Below are 15,456 nucleotides of genomic sequence, written 5' to 3'. Positions count from 1 at the left end.
CAGTATGATTATCATTTTAAGCCCCACCACTTTCAAATGTCACCAGCCGCCCCTGGCTGTTCCACCGCGCAGAAGTGCAGGCAACCCATCATTGGATGCCGCGCGTGGGTGGTAGCACACACTGCCTCAGCCGCACTTAATGGCCAATCACTGTGTCACTTCATGTGAAGCCATTCAGTGATTGGCCATTTGGGGATGCGCGCGCTGCTGGCTGGCTGGCTGCTGAGTGTGTGGCGCCAATGGTGTGTCGTCGTACATCGTTACTAGGGCTCGTGTCGTGTGCTGTGCAGTCCGACTGTCTGACTCACCACGTGGCTGCAGACATAACTATCTGTCTCTCCGTTCGTTCCCTGGCAGAATTGGTCGGACAGCGTTTTTTGGAAGTACTGTACAGTACACAGCAGCTAGAAGTTCAAGTGAACATGTGTCTGACTCGACTCTGTGGCACTGGTAAGCAGCATAGGTAGCCTTCTTATCTTTTCAATTTGGATGGGGCGGGCATGAATCGAATGGAGGCCGACTCCGAGGCTTTAGTTTACCAATGTTTGTTACCATGATGGCTAAGGGACAGGAGGATCCCGGAGAGGGGCCGGGGGCTGGATGGTAAGGCAGCTGGGGGGGAATAGACACCACTAGGCAGAAGCTGCTTTGTGCGCGGTCAGGAGGTGTCCCGGCCTGGCTGAAAAAGGCGAGTGTTTGTTTGTACCGTGTCATTGCCCCCTGCTGCTGATTGGGACAGGCCCAGTGTCGTGGTGCAGTTAGGGCTCGTGCGCAGTCCGACTCACCACGTAGCTGCCTGCAGACAGACACTAACTCTCCGTCTCCTTTCGTTCCCTGCCTTGCAGAACTGGACACAGGCCCAGCATTTTTAGAAGTACTACTGCTGTAGTGTGAAGTTCAAGTACTTTGTATTATACCTTTGTAACAAACCTGCACAGATGTCACTTTTTTCCTCCTATAATTGTACCGTTTGCTACCTCTTGTATTTTGTTTGTTCACATTTATCACTTTTCGCCTCATGTAACTTAACGTTTGCTGTTGTACGTTGTTTGTTCACTTGTAATTTTATCCTCATGTGTAGTATCATTACTGTTCCTATTGTTGTGAAGCACTCTGACACCATCGGGTAAAGTCCGCGCAGCGCGCTATATAAAAATGCATAAGTGAACAGCAAGGTGTCTGACTCGACTGTAGGCTGCATAGGTAGCCTTCTTTTCAATTTGACCTAACATGATTTTGGTTCAGATTGGGAATACAATGCGTCAAAGCGCTGAGTGTCCCCAACCCAGGCTGCTTCTGTAATGGAGCCAGGGGGGGAATTGTTGACTTGGAATGAGGAAGTGTAGCGCCTTGAATCCTAGTTTGAGGGGCACAGTGGCGGGGTTCGAGATCCCCGGGGCCAGTTGTTGAGTGCATTCAGCTTGGACCTTGGGTGCTCTGTCAGCCTCCTGTGTATTTCAGCTCACAGGGAGACTGAGACATCCTGGACTCTGAGTCATTCTATTCAAACTATGATAAATACATTCACTTCACTCACTGTGCTGCCGAAGCTGAATGGTGATTTTCAGCCTTAAAGCGCGTTAAGACATTCCTCAGGAACACCATGCTAGTGGAAAGACTCAATGCTTTGGCGATGCTCTCTGTAGAGAGCAAGCTAGTCCAAAAAATACCGGACTTCAACAAAAAAGTAATTGACATGTTTGCTACAATGAAAGAGAGACGTGCTGATTTACTTTACAAAAAGTGAATGCTGCTACTTGTTTGTTAAATAAAAAAAATACTGTGAGTGAGGTACTCAGAAATGCATTGTTATCTCTGTTTTTAAAAGTTTTCTAGTGTTTGTTCTACTTGGGGACAAAACAGATTTTACTGATCAAATGGCATATTATTAAGTACATTCTGTAGCACCTAAACACTATAAACTGTGTGGAAAGACATGCGTGATAAAGTCACATGCTGGTTGTAATGGAACCGTGGTAAAGGTAATGCGTGGTTCCCAATGCTTTGTAAAGGCTGTTTCCCAACTGCTGTGCACCTTCTGCTACTCTTAGAGCTGAGATTTTTATGAAAGTCTTATAGTCTGAATTTAGCAGCGTAATAGGACGGAATGTATGAAGCTCTGTGGTTATACTGAATAAGCAGCTACCTATGTGATGACATCTATTATTGTAATAACTGCACTTTCACAATTGCTTTATTAACCTTCGTGCCTTCTCAAATTTGCTTGAAAATGCACCATTTGTCCACACTTTTTTCAAAATTTTCTCGGGGGGAAATCCCCCCGAACCCTCCTAAGGGGGTTCGGGCGCGCTCGCTGCGCTCGGGTGCAGTATGATTATCATTTTAAGCCGCACCACTTTCAAATGTCACCAGCCGCCCCTGGCTGTTCCACCGCGCAGAAGTGCAGGCAACCCATCATTGGATGCCGCGCGTGGGTGGTAGCACACACTGCCTCAGCCGCACTTAATGGCCAATCACTGTGTCACTTCATGTGAAGCCATGCAGTGATTGGCCATTTGGGGATGCGCGCGCTGCTGGCTGGCTGGCTGCTGAGTGTGTGTCGCCAATGGTGTGTCGTCGTACATCGTTACTAGGGCTCGTGTCGAGTGCTGTGCAGTCCGACTCACCACGTGGCTGCAGACATAACTATCTGTCTCTCCGTTCGTTCCCTGGCAGAATTGGTCGGACAGCGTTTTTTGGAAGTACTGTACAGTACACAGCAGCTAGAAGTTAAAGTGAACATGTGTCTGACTCGACTCTGTGGCACTGGTAAGCAGCATAGGTAGCCTTCTTATCTTTTCTATTTGGGCGGGGGCGCGGCGGGCATGAATCGAATGGAGGCCGACTCCGAGGCTTTAGTTTACCAATGTTTGTTACCATGATGGCTAAGGGACAGGAGGATCCCGGAGAGGGGCCGGGGGCTGGATGGTAAGGCAGCTGGGGGGGAATAGACACCACTAGGCAGAAGCTGCTTTGTGCGCGGTCAGGAGGTGTCCCGGCCTGGCTGAAAAAGGCGAGTGTTTGTTTGTACCATGTCATTGCCCCCTGCTGCTGGCTGGGACAGGCCCAGTGTCGTGGTGTCGTTAGGGCTCGTGCGCAGTCCGACTCACCACGTGGCTGCCTGCAGACAGACACTAACTCTCCGTCTCCTTTCGTTCCCTGCCTTGCAGAACTGGACACAGGCCCAGCATTTTTTAGAAGTACTACTGCTGTAGAGTGAAGTTCAAGTACTTTGTATTATACCTTTGTAACAAACCTGCACAGATGTCACTTTTTTCCTCCTATAATTGTACCGTTTGCTACCTCTTGTATTTTGTTTGCTCACATTTATCACTTTTCGCCTCATGTAACTTAACGTTTGCTGTTGTACGTTGTTTGTTCACTTGTAATTTTATCCTCATGTGTAGTATCATTACTGTTCCTATTGTTGTGAAGCACTCTGACACCATCGGGTAAAGTCCGCGCAGCGCGCTATATAAAAATGCATAAGTGAACAGCAAGGTGTCTGATTCGACTGTAGGCTGCATACGTAGCCTTCTTTTCAATTTGACCTAACATGATTTTGGTTCAGATTAGGAATACAATGCGTCAAAGCGCTGAGTGTCCCCAGCCTAGGCTGCTTTTGTAATGGAGCCAGGGGGGGAATTGTTTACTTGGAATGAGTACGTGTAGCGCCTTGAATCCTAGTTTGAGGGGCACAGTGGCGGGGTTCGAGATCCCCGGGGCCAGTTGTTGAGTGCATTCAGCATGGACCTTGGGTGCTCTGTCAGCCTCCTGTGTATTTCAGCTCACTGGGAGACTGAGACATCCTGGCCTCTGAGTCATTCTATACAAACTATGATAAATACATTCACTTCACTCACTGTGCTGCCGACGCTGAACGGTGATTTTCAGCCTTAAAGCGCATTAAGACATTCCTCAGGAACACCATGCTAGTGGAAAGACTCAATGCTTTGGCGATGCTCTCTGTAGAGAGCAAGCTAGTCCAAAAAATACCAGACTTCAACAAAAAAGTTATTGACATGTTTGCTACAATGAAAGAGAGACGTGCTGATTTACTTTACAAAAAGTGAATGCTGCTACTTGTTTGTTAAATAAAAAAAATACTGTGAGTGAGGTACTCAGAAATGCATTGTTATCTCTGTTTTTAAAAGTTTTCTAGTGTTTGTTCTACTTGGGGACAAAACAGATTTTACTGATCAAATGGCATATTATTAAGTACAATCTGTAGCACCTAAACACTATAAACTGTGTGGAAAGACATGCGTGGTAAAGTCACATGCTGGTTGTAATGGAACCGTGGTAAAGGTAATGCGTGGTTCCCAATGCCTTGTAAAGGCTGTTTCCCAACTGCTGTGCAACTTCTGCTACTCTTAGAGCTGAGATTTTCATGAAAGTCTTATAGTCTGAATTTAGCAGCGTAATAGGACGGAATGTATGAAGCTCTGTGGTTATACTGAATAAGCAGCTACCTATGTGATGACATCTATTAATGTAATAACTGCACTTTCACAATTGCTTTATTAACCTTCCTGCCTTCTCAAATTTGCTTGAAAATGCACCATTTGTCCACACTTTTTTCAAAATTTTCTCGGGGGGTAATCCCCCCGAACCCTCTTTAGGGGGTTCGGGCGCGCTCGCTGCGCTCGGGTGCAGTATGATTATCATTTTAAGCCGCACCACTTTCAAATGTCACCAGCCGCCCCTGGCTGTTCCACCGCGCAGAAGTGCAGGCAACCCATCATTGGATGCCGCGCGTGGGTGGTAGCACACACTGCCTCAGCCGCACTTAATGGCCAATCACTGTGTCACTTCATGTGAAGCCATGCAGTGATTGGCCATTTGGGGATGCGCGCGCTGCTGGCTGGCTGGCTGCTGAGTGTGTGTCGCCAATGGTGTGTCGTCGTACATCGTTACTAGGGCTCGTGTCGAGTGCTGTGCAGTCCGACTCACCACGTGGCTGCAGACATAACTATCTGTCTCTCCGTTCGTTCCCTGGCAGAATTGGTCGGACAGCGTTTTTTGGAAGTACTGTACAGTACACAGCAGCTAGAAGTTAAAGTGAACATGTGTCTGACTCGACTCTGTGGCACTGGTAAGCAGCATAGGTAGCCTTCTTATCTTTTCTATTTGGGCGGGGGCGCGGCGGGCATGAATCGAATGGAGGCCGACTCCGAGGCTTTAGTTTACCAATGTTTGTTACCATGATGGCTAAGGGACAGGAGGATCCCGGAGAGGGGCCGGGGGCTGGATGGTAAGGCAGCTGGGGGGGAATAGACACCACTAGGCAGAAGCTGCTTTGTGCGCGGTCAGGAGGTGTCCCGGCCTGGCTGAAAAAGGCGAGTGTTTGTTTGTACCATGTCATTGCCCCCTGCTGCTGGCTGGGACAGGCCCAGTGTCGTGGTGTCGTTAGGGCTCGTGCGCAGTCCGACTCACCACGTGGCTGCCTGCAGACAGACACTAACTCTCCGTCTCCTTTCGTTCCCTGCCTTGCAGAACTGGACACAGGCCCAGCATTTTTTAGAAGTACTACTGCTGTAGAGTGAAGTTCAAGTACTTTGTATTATACCTTTGTAACAAACCTGCACAGATGTCACTTTTTTCCTCCTATAATTGTACCGTTTGCTACCTCTTGTATTTTGTTTGCTCACATTTATCACTTTTCGCCTCATGTAACTTAACGTTTGCTGTTGTACGTTGTTTGTTCACTTGTAATTTTATCCTCATGTGTAGTATCATTACTGTTCCTATTGTTGTGAAGCACTCTGACACCATCGGGTAAAGTCCGCGCAGCGCGCTATATAAAAATGCATAAGTGAACAGCAAGGTGTCTGATTCGACTGTAGGCTGCATACGTAGCCTTCTTTTCAATTTGACCTAACATGATTTTGGTTCAGATTAGGAATACAATGCGTCAAAGCGCTGAGTGTCCCCAGCCTAGGCTGCTTTTGTAATGGAGCCAGGGGGGGAATTGTTTACTTGGAATGAGTACGTGTAGCGCCTTGAATCCTAGTTTGAGGGGCACAGTGGCGGGGTTCGAGATCCCCGGGGCCAGTTGTTGAGTGCATTCAGCATGGACCTTGGGTGCTCTGTCAGCCTCCTGTGTATTTCAGCTCACTGGGAGACTGAGACATCCTGGCCTCTGAGTCATTCTATACAAACTATGATAAATACATTCACTTCACTCACTGTGCTGCCGACGCTGAACTGTGATTTTCAGCCTTAAAGCGCATTAAGACATTCCTCAGGAACACCATGCTAGTGGAAAGACTCAATGCTTTGGCGATGCTCTCTGTAGAGAGCAAGCTAGTCCAAAAAATACCAGACTTCAACAAAAAAGTTATTGACATGTTTGCTACAATGAAAGAGAGACGTGCTGATTTACTTTACAAAAAGTGAATGCTGCTACTTGTTTGTTAAATAAAAAAAATACTGTGAGTGAGGTACTCAGAAATGCATTGTTATCTCTGTTTTTAAAAGTTTTCTAGTGTTTGTTCTACTTGGGGACAAAACAGATTTTACTGATCAAATGGCATATTATTAAGTACAATCTGTAGCACCTAAACACTATAAACTGTGTGGAAAGACATGCGTGGTAAAGTCACATGCTGGTTGTAATGGAACCGTGGTAAAGGTAATGCGTGGTTCCCAATGCCTTGTAAAGGCTGTTTCCCAACTGCTGTGCAACTTCTGCTACTCTTAGAGCTGAGATTTTCATGAAAGTCTTATAGTCTGAATTTAGCAGCGTAATAGGACGGAATGTATGAAGCTCTGTGGTTATACTGAATAAGCAGCTACCTATGTGATGACATCTATTAATGTAATAACTGCACTTTCACAATTGCTTTATTAACCTTCCTGCCTTCTCAAATTTGCTTGAAAATGCACCATTTGTCCACACTTTTTTCAAAATTTTCTCGGGGGGAAATCCCCCCGAACCCTCTTTAGGGGGTTCGGGCGCGCTCGCTGCGCTCGGGTGCAGTATGATTATCATTTTAAGCCCCACCACTTTCAAATGTCACCAGCCGCCCCTGGCTGTTCCACCGCGCAGAAGTGCAGGCAACCCATCATTGGATGCCGCGCTTGGGTGGTAGCACACACTGCCTCAGCCGCACTTAATGGCCAATCACTGTGTGACTTAATGTGAAGCCATGCAGTGATTGGCCATTTGGGGATGCGCGCGCTGCTGGCTGGCTGGCTGCTGAGTGTGTGTCGCCAATGGTGTGTCGTCGTACATCGTTACTAGGGCTCGTGTCGTGTGCTGTGCAGTCCGACTGTCCGACTCACCACGTGGCTGCAGACATAACTATCTGTCTCTCCGTTCGTTCCCTGGCAAAATTGGTCGGACAGCGTTTTTTGGAAGTGCTGTACAGTACACAGCAGCTAGAAGTTCAAATGAACATGTGTCTGACTCGACTCTGTGGCACTGGTAAGCAGCATAGGTAGCCTTCTTATCTTTTCAATTTGGGCGGGGGCGGGCGGGCATGAATCGAATGGAGGCCGACTCCGAGGCTTTAGTTTACCAATGTTTGTTACCATGATGGCTAAGGGACAGGAGGATCCCGGAGGGGCCGGGGGCTGGATGGTAAGGCAGCTGGGGGGGAATAGACACCACCAGGCAAAAGCTGCTTTGTGCGCGGTCAGGGGGTGTCCCGGCCTGGCTGAAAAAGGCAAGTGTTTGTTTGTACCGTGTCATTGCCCCCTGCTGCTGGCTGGGACAGGCCCAGTGTCGTGGTGTCGTTAGGGCTCGTGCGCAGTCCGACTCACCACGTGGCTGCCTGCAGACAGACACTAACTCTCCGTCTCCTTTCGTTCCCTGCCTTGCAGAACTGGACACAGGCCTAACATTTTTTAGAAGTACTACTGCTGTAGTGTGAAGTCAAAGTACTTTGTATTATACCTTTGTAACAAACCTGCACAGATGTCACTTTTTTCCTCCTATAATTGTACCGTTTGCTACCTCTTGTATTTTGTTTGTTCACATTTATCACTTTTCGCCTCATGTAACTTAACGTTTGCTGTTGTACGTTGTTTGTTCACTTGTAATTTTATCCTCATGTGTAGTATCATTACTGTTCCTATTGTTGTGAAGCACTCTGACACCATCGGGTAAAGTCCGCGCAGTGCGCTATATAAAAATGCATAAGTGAACAGCAAGGTGTCTGACTCGACTGTAGGCTGCATAGGTAGCCTTCTTTTCAATTTGACCTAACATGATTTTGGTTCAGATTGGGAATACAATGCGTCAAAGCGCTGAGTGTCCCCAGCCCAGGCTGCTTCTGTAATGGAGCCAGGGGGGGGATTGTTGACTTGGAATGAGGACGTGTAGCGCCTTGAATCCTAGTTTGAGGGGCACAGTGGCGGGGTTCGAGATCCCCGGGGCCAGTTGTTGAGGGCATTCAGCTTGGACCTTGGGTGCTCTGTCAGCCTCCTGTGTATTTCAGCTCACTGGGAGACTGAGACATCCTGGACTCTGAGTCATTCTATTCAAACTATGATAAATACATTCACTTCACTCACTGTGCTGCCGAAGCTGAACGGTGATGTTCAGCCTTAAAGCGCATTAAGACATTCCTCAGGAACACCATGCTAGTGGAAAGACTCAATGCTTTGGCGATGCTCTCTGTAGAGAGCTGTTGGTTCCTTCCAACTCAGCCCATACAATGCAGGAGCGACGATTACCCGATCCACTACCCTTGCCCATAAGCGACACACCGAATATAATACAATGGGTCAGCAGAGGGGCAACAGACGGGGCGGGAAAAGGGTGTTGACAAATAAGGGATCCCAGGATTTCTGTCTAGGGACTACTGCAAAGACCAATGTTCTCCACGTACTGCACCTATAGGGACAGAAATGGGTTACAGTCTACCACACATGGTATCTTATGAACAACATAGTGCCTCTTGCTGTGACCATGCCCCTCAAAACCCCCACACCTCCTTACCAACAAGCGCTGATGTCGATGACTTGTGGAGATCTCCAACGTGGAGGGGTTAATTCAGTCAAAGCAGGGAAAAAAGGGGCAGGGGGAACTTTAAACTGGGAAAACACTCTAGCAATAACAGAGCCAGAGAAATAGGAGGAAAAAGTCGTTATAACGACTAAAAAAACCTCCTTCTGGGGGCAAAGGAAATACTCAGGACGTACGGGGGGGCAAATGCAGGAGGGAAAACGCTGTGTGTCACCGGCTTCCACCGCGACTCCCGCTGGACCCGGAAGCGCCCAAAACTGCACTCTGCCTCCACACAACGATGTGGCCAAGTTGGAAAAAGACGCGGAAGTGCGTGTACCGCGATCTCCACAGCACACCAGTTTATTCGTGATGGTAATCCAGCCGGACCACCATCAATCACTCTGAGGAGCGCCGGAGCCCCAGCAACTCTCTCTACCCAGCCGGGTTAAAAGGCTCAAACAAGACGTAACACAATGAAACACAAGGGGACACAAAAGGACACAACAAGGTAAAAGGGCAGGATACCATCCGAGGATAGCCAACAGCAGGAACAGGAGAGGGAAGAAAGGGCAGGAAAACCAAAGAGCCAGGAAAATGCGTTAGCTAGATCACGAGCCCGTGAACTACAGCACAGAGTCCCAAAGTACAAAACAGCCCCTAGCCCAAGATCAGGAACCACACGACTAGATATCAAGCACTGAGGACAGGGAGAAGGCAGCTTATATCTCCACCCCAGCAGGTCACATGAGCTCACAAACATGGTCACAGAAAGAGGACTACGCACGAATCCTAACAGTACCCCCCCCTCCAACAACCCTCCCCACTGGACGTGGCTTGGACGGATGCTGGCGATGGAATAAACGAACCAACCGAGGCGAATGAACCCCCCCAGCCGGTTCCCAGGTACGATCCTCAGGGGCATATCCTTTCCAGTCGACCAAATAAAACAAACGGCCCCTCCTTCTCTTTGAATCTAGTATGGCCGGACCTCGAATTCCTCTTGTCCATCCACAATCAAAGGGGGAGGAGGGGGTAACACCTGGGTAGAGGGCATATAAGGCTTCAATAAGGACGTGTGAAACACAGGGTGAACCCGATATTCACTGGGCAGGTCAAGTTTCATAGCCACGGGATTAATAACCTGCACTATCGGAAACGGACCCACATATCTAGGCTGTAATTTACGAGACCCACCAAGCCTGAGGTTCTTAGTGGCCAACCACACCTGCTCACCCACTTGATAAGTAGGAGCAGGAGCCCTGTGTGGAGAAGTGTGGCTCAGGGGTTAGAGGCAGCAGACCCGGAAGCTGAGATCGGTCCTGGACCAGGGTTCAATTCCCCGCCTCGGCGGGGTCTTGGGCTAAAAATTCCACGGACTTGATAATTCTCGCCCCGGTGCCTCCTCGACTCACGGGTTCACACTCTGCGACTCTGGGCAATAGCTTGCTTAATCTCCACAACGGCCCCTCGCGGCGGGATGCCTGACTTTCACCTTGTGGATACCCTGCTATCTCACAGGGGAATACCAGGAAGGGTTCCCTAAGCAAGCGCCGGGAAACCCACTGTGGGTAGCTGTGCGCTATATAAGCTCAACTACATTTACATTTACATCTGCCTGTACCTTCATACTAGCCTTAGCGGCCAGCAACTGCACCCGGGCAACGCCCCAGATATCACTCAGCCACTTACACACATCATCAATGGCTGGTACTCGCCCTGTAGGTTGGATAGCCAGTGCCCTAGGATGGTAACCCAAAGAGCAAAAGAAGGGAGTCATACCCAGTGCGGAATGCAAGCTGTTATTATACGCAAACTCTGCTATGGGCAGAGCCGTAACCCAATCACATGCCAGGGAAGATACTAAACACCTGAGGTATTGCTCCATGGTCTGATTAGTGCGCTCGGTCTAACAATCGGATTGCGGATGATAAGCAGAAGACAATCTGATCTCCACCTTTAGCACAGAGCACAACTCCGTCCAAAAATGGGACACAAACTGAGCCCCCCGATCAGTCACCACCGCAGACGGCAGCCCATGTATCCGTACGATGGAGGACATAAACACCAAAGCCATCTCTCTGGCCGTAGGAATCTTGGGAAGCGGGATGAAATGGGACATTTTTGTGAACAAATCGACCACTACGAGAATGGCCGTGAAACCGGAAACAGATGGAAGCTCAGTCACAAAGTCCATGCTAACAGTATGCCATGGAGCGGGAGGAACCTCCAGAGGACGTCACAACCCTGACGGTTTACAATGAGTGGGCTTGCTGATGGCACAAACCGGACAAGCTGTCACATAACCATGGATATCCTGTGCCAATGTTTCCCACCAAAACCACCGCATACACATCTCCTTTGTCTTCGGTATCCCAGGATGTGCCGCCAAGGCAGACGAATGACACCACTCCAAAACCTGTTCTCTCAATGTAGGGGGCACAAACATCCTGCCCTCATAATACAACAATCCATCCTGGACCGTAACATGGGGTAATGACAACCATGGGGCCAAATCCACCTGACGTAGTTGTTCCCTCACCAAAGATAGAAAATCCTCAACTGCCACCACCCCTACGATCCTGTCACCAGGAATCATAGGCCTATCCTCCTTTCCCTATCCCAGCTCCTTAGAATCTACATGGATGCGGGATAGGGCGTCAGATTTAACCTGCTGTGCTGCGGGCCTATACGTGATGATAAAATCAAATTCATTAAAGAAAAGAACCCAACGCATCTGGCGAGGTGTCAAAGCACGTGCAGAACGAAAAAACTCCAAGTTCTTTTGATCCGTATTGATCGTAACGGTGTGTCGGGCCCCCCACAGATAATGCCTCCATTCCTCAAATGACAACTTAACTGCCAACAACTCTCTTTCAGCCACGGTGTAATTGCGCTCTGCTGGCAGCAAGGTCTTAGAGAAATAGGCGATGGGATGCATGCAACCGTTCTCAACATCTCTTTGGGACAACACCCCGCCCACAGCACATAACGAGGCATCTGTCTCCACAAAGAACGGCAAGGCAGGATCAGGATGTACCAATACCGGTGCCGACGTAAATTTCTCCAGCAACCGCTGAAAGGCCTCCTGAGCCTCAGAGGACCAAACAAAAGAAATCCCCTTCCTCAATAGCCGAGTCAAGGGGGCCACAATATCAGAGACATGAGCAATAAAACGCCTATAAAAATTGGCGAATCCCAACAGAACCTGTATATGTTTCACCGATGTTGGAACAGGCCAGGTAATAATGGCCTCAATCTTTCTTGCATCCATCCGAACACCTCCTGCCGAAACCACAAACCCCAAGAACTCCACCTGAGGGGTGCTGAACTGACACTTCGCTAGCTTTGCGTATAGATGATGTTCTCGCAATTTCTGCAACACTTGGGTCACATGCCGTTGATGAGCAGCCCCTGTCTCTGAAAAGATTAGGATATCATCCAGATATACAATTACACTCCTATCCAGAAACTCCCGAAGCACCTCATTAATAAAGAACTGGAAGGCCGCCGGCGCATTGCATAATCCAAACGGCATTACGCAATATTCATACAGGCCATGCTTGGTCTTAAACGCCGTCTTCCACTCATCCCCGGAGCGAACACGCACTAGATGGTAAGCACCCCGCAGGTCCAACTTGGTGAACACTGTTGCCCTGCGGAGTTGGTCTAACAACACGGGAATGAGTGGAAGCGGGTATTTGTTTTTTACTGTGGCTTTGTTTAATGTTCTATAATCCACACATGCCCGCAATGTGCCTTCCTTCTTTGGAATGAAGAAGATCGCCGATGAGACTGGCGAACAGGAGGGACGAATGAATCCCAGTCTTAACATCTCATCAAGATATTCCTTGCAACTCCTCGGGTTCCGAAAGAGCATATACCCGACTACAGGGGAGAGGAGCTCCTGGTATCAAATCTATCTTACAGTCAAAAGACCTGTGAGGGGGTAGGACTTGCGCCTGATCTATATCGAACTCTTCTTTATATGCCTGGTACTATGATGGTACCAGACCCGCATCAGTTGTGGCACAAGACAATGAAAACTCCCTCTCGCCTGCCTCTTGATAGCAATGCTTCAAGCAATGAGATGAATCCAGAGACACTAACCGTTGCACCCAATCGATCTTAGGATTGTGCTCCTGCAACCAAGGCACACCCAATACCAAACCAAAAGAAGGGGCATCTATTAGATCAAAACACACCATCTCTGAGTGACCATTCTCACACACCAGGCACAAAGGCACAGTCCGCCTAGTGATAGACCCGGATGTTAATTCGGTACCATCTATCGCCCTCACGGGTTCTGGCTGGTCCTTCACACAACAAGGGATCCTCAATTTTTCTGCAAGCGCGATGTCAAGAAAGTTCCCTGTAGCCCCGGAATCCAATAACACCGATACTGGCACTCTATTGTCCCCAAAGAGTAACAAATGGGCATTTATAATAAAGTGCCTAGGTGCCCTATCTATGGTCTGAGTACCTCATACTGTCTCTCCTTGCTCTCATGATACAGACAGGCTATCTTCTTACTATATGAGGCGCCAGAGGGCTTCACTGGGCATTCCCTAGCAGAGTGTCCACACTGACCGCAATACAAACACAGGTTCAATTCTCTGCGTCGTTTCTTTTCATCAATAGACAATGGACCTCTTACACCACCGATTTCCATAGGTTCAGACACCGTCTTCGTCTCTCCTGCTCCGGTTGTCTTATTGTCCGATTTCACAAACCCCCCCCGAGACACCTGAAAGCGGCTTTTTCCCCCCGTCTCTCTGATAGACGATGGTTTAACTTGACCACAAGATCTATAAACGCCGCACAATCGACCGGGGGATCCACCACTTGTGACACCACATCCTTAAGATCCTTGGAAAGACCCTGATAGAACAATGAGGTCCTCTTATCCCCAGGCCAATGAGTTTCAGACGCAAGACGATTAAAGGTAGAAATATACGTCAACAAATCCTGTCTGCCCTGCCTCAACTTCAATAGCTCCGCATCGCTAGACTGCATAAAAGCATGTTTCGCAAACAATCCATGCATTAATTCCTTAAACGCAGGGTAGTTGGCCAACACCTGATCGTCCCTCTCTACCAAGGGTATAGCCCATTGGGCAGCAGTACCAGCCAAATATGATATCGTAAAAGCTACTTTGGCCGAATCATTGGGGAAAGCAGTTGGCTTACACATGAAGTGTAATTGGCACTGATTCATAAAGGTGCCAAACTTGGCGCTATCCCCAGTAAATCTCTCTGGCGGAGCCAACGGCACTGGAACAGGTGTATTCACTGTAACTGCTACAGGTACCCCACTACCAGAGCTCTGACCCAACCCACCACCATATTGAAAGGTTGCAGGCTGCAAGACTGGAACCTGAACCCTATGCTGCCCTTTCTCCCTACTACTCAACGCCCCGACTTCCTGTTTCAAAGCTACATTTTCCTGCCTTAAGTCATGTATTTGATCACTGTGCTGCCGAAGCTGAACGATGTTTTTCAGCCTTAAAGCGCATTAAGACATTCCTCAGGAACACCATGCTAGAGGAAAGACTCAATGCTTTGGCGATGCTCTCTGTAGAGAGCAAGCTAGTCCAAAAAATACCCGACTTCAACTAAAAAGTTATTGACATGTTTGCTACAATGAAAGAGAGACGTGCTGATTAACTTTACAAAAAGTGAATGCTGCTACTTGTTTGTTAAATAAAAAAATACTGTGAGTGAGGTACTCAGAAATGCATTGTTATCTCTGTTTTTAAAAGTTTTCTAGTGTTTGTTCTACTTGGGGACAAAACAGATTTTACTGATCAAGTGGCATATTATTAAGTACATTCTGTAGCACCTAAACACTATAAACTGTGTGGAAAGACATGTGTGATAAAATCACATGCTGGTTGTAATGGAACCGTGGTAAAGGTAATGCGTGGTTCCCAATGCTTTGTAAAGGCTGATTCCCAACTGCTGTGCAACTTCTGCTACTCTTAGAGCTGAGATTTTCATGAAAGTCTTATAGTCTGAATTCAGCAGCGTAATAGGACGGAATGTATGAAGCTCTGTGGTTATACTGAATAAGCAGCTACCTATGTTATGACATCTATTAATGTAATGACTGCACTTTCACAATTGCTATTAACCTTCCTGCTTCATCAAATTTGCTTGAAAATGCACCATTTGTCCACGCTTGTTTCAAAATTTTCTCGGAGGGAAATCCCCCCGAACCCTCCTTAGGGGGTTCGAGGTCGCTCACAGCGCTCGCTCGCTACGGTGCAGTATGATTATCATTTTACGCCCACCACTTTCAAATGTCACCAGCAGCCCATGATGATGGATGGTACTTTCAAATCAACACCCCATCCATTTTCACAAATTTACACTCGTCATGCTAATAAAAATACCACAATAGTCCCTTTAGTGTATGCTTTGCTGCTGACAATCTTCAACGTACACTGAATTGTTATCTGTGATAAAAAGCAAAACCATGAATGAAAGTCCTGGAAAAGTAAT

This window comes from Lissotriton helveticus, chromosome 6 (assembly GCF_964261635.1).
Source record: "Lissotriton helveticus chromosome 6, aLisHel1.1, whole genome shotgun sequence".
In the NCBI taxonomy this organism is placed as follows: Eukaryota; Metazoa; Chordata; class Amphibia; order Caudata; family Salamandridae; genus Lissotriton; species Lissotriton helveticus.
Note: the sequence above shows the minus strand (reverse complement) of the source record.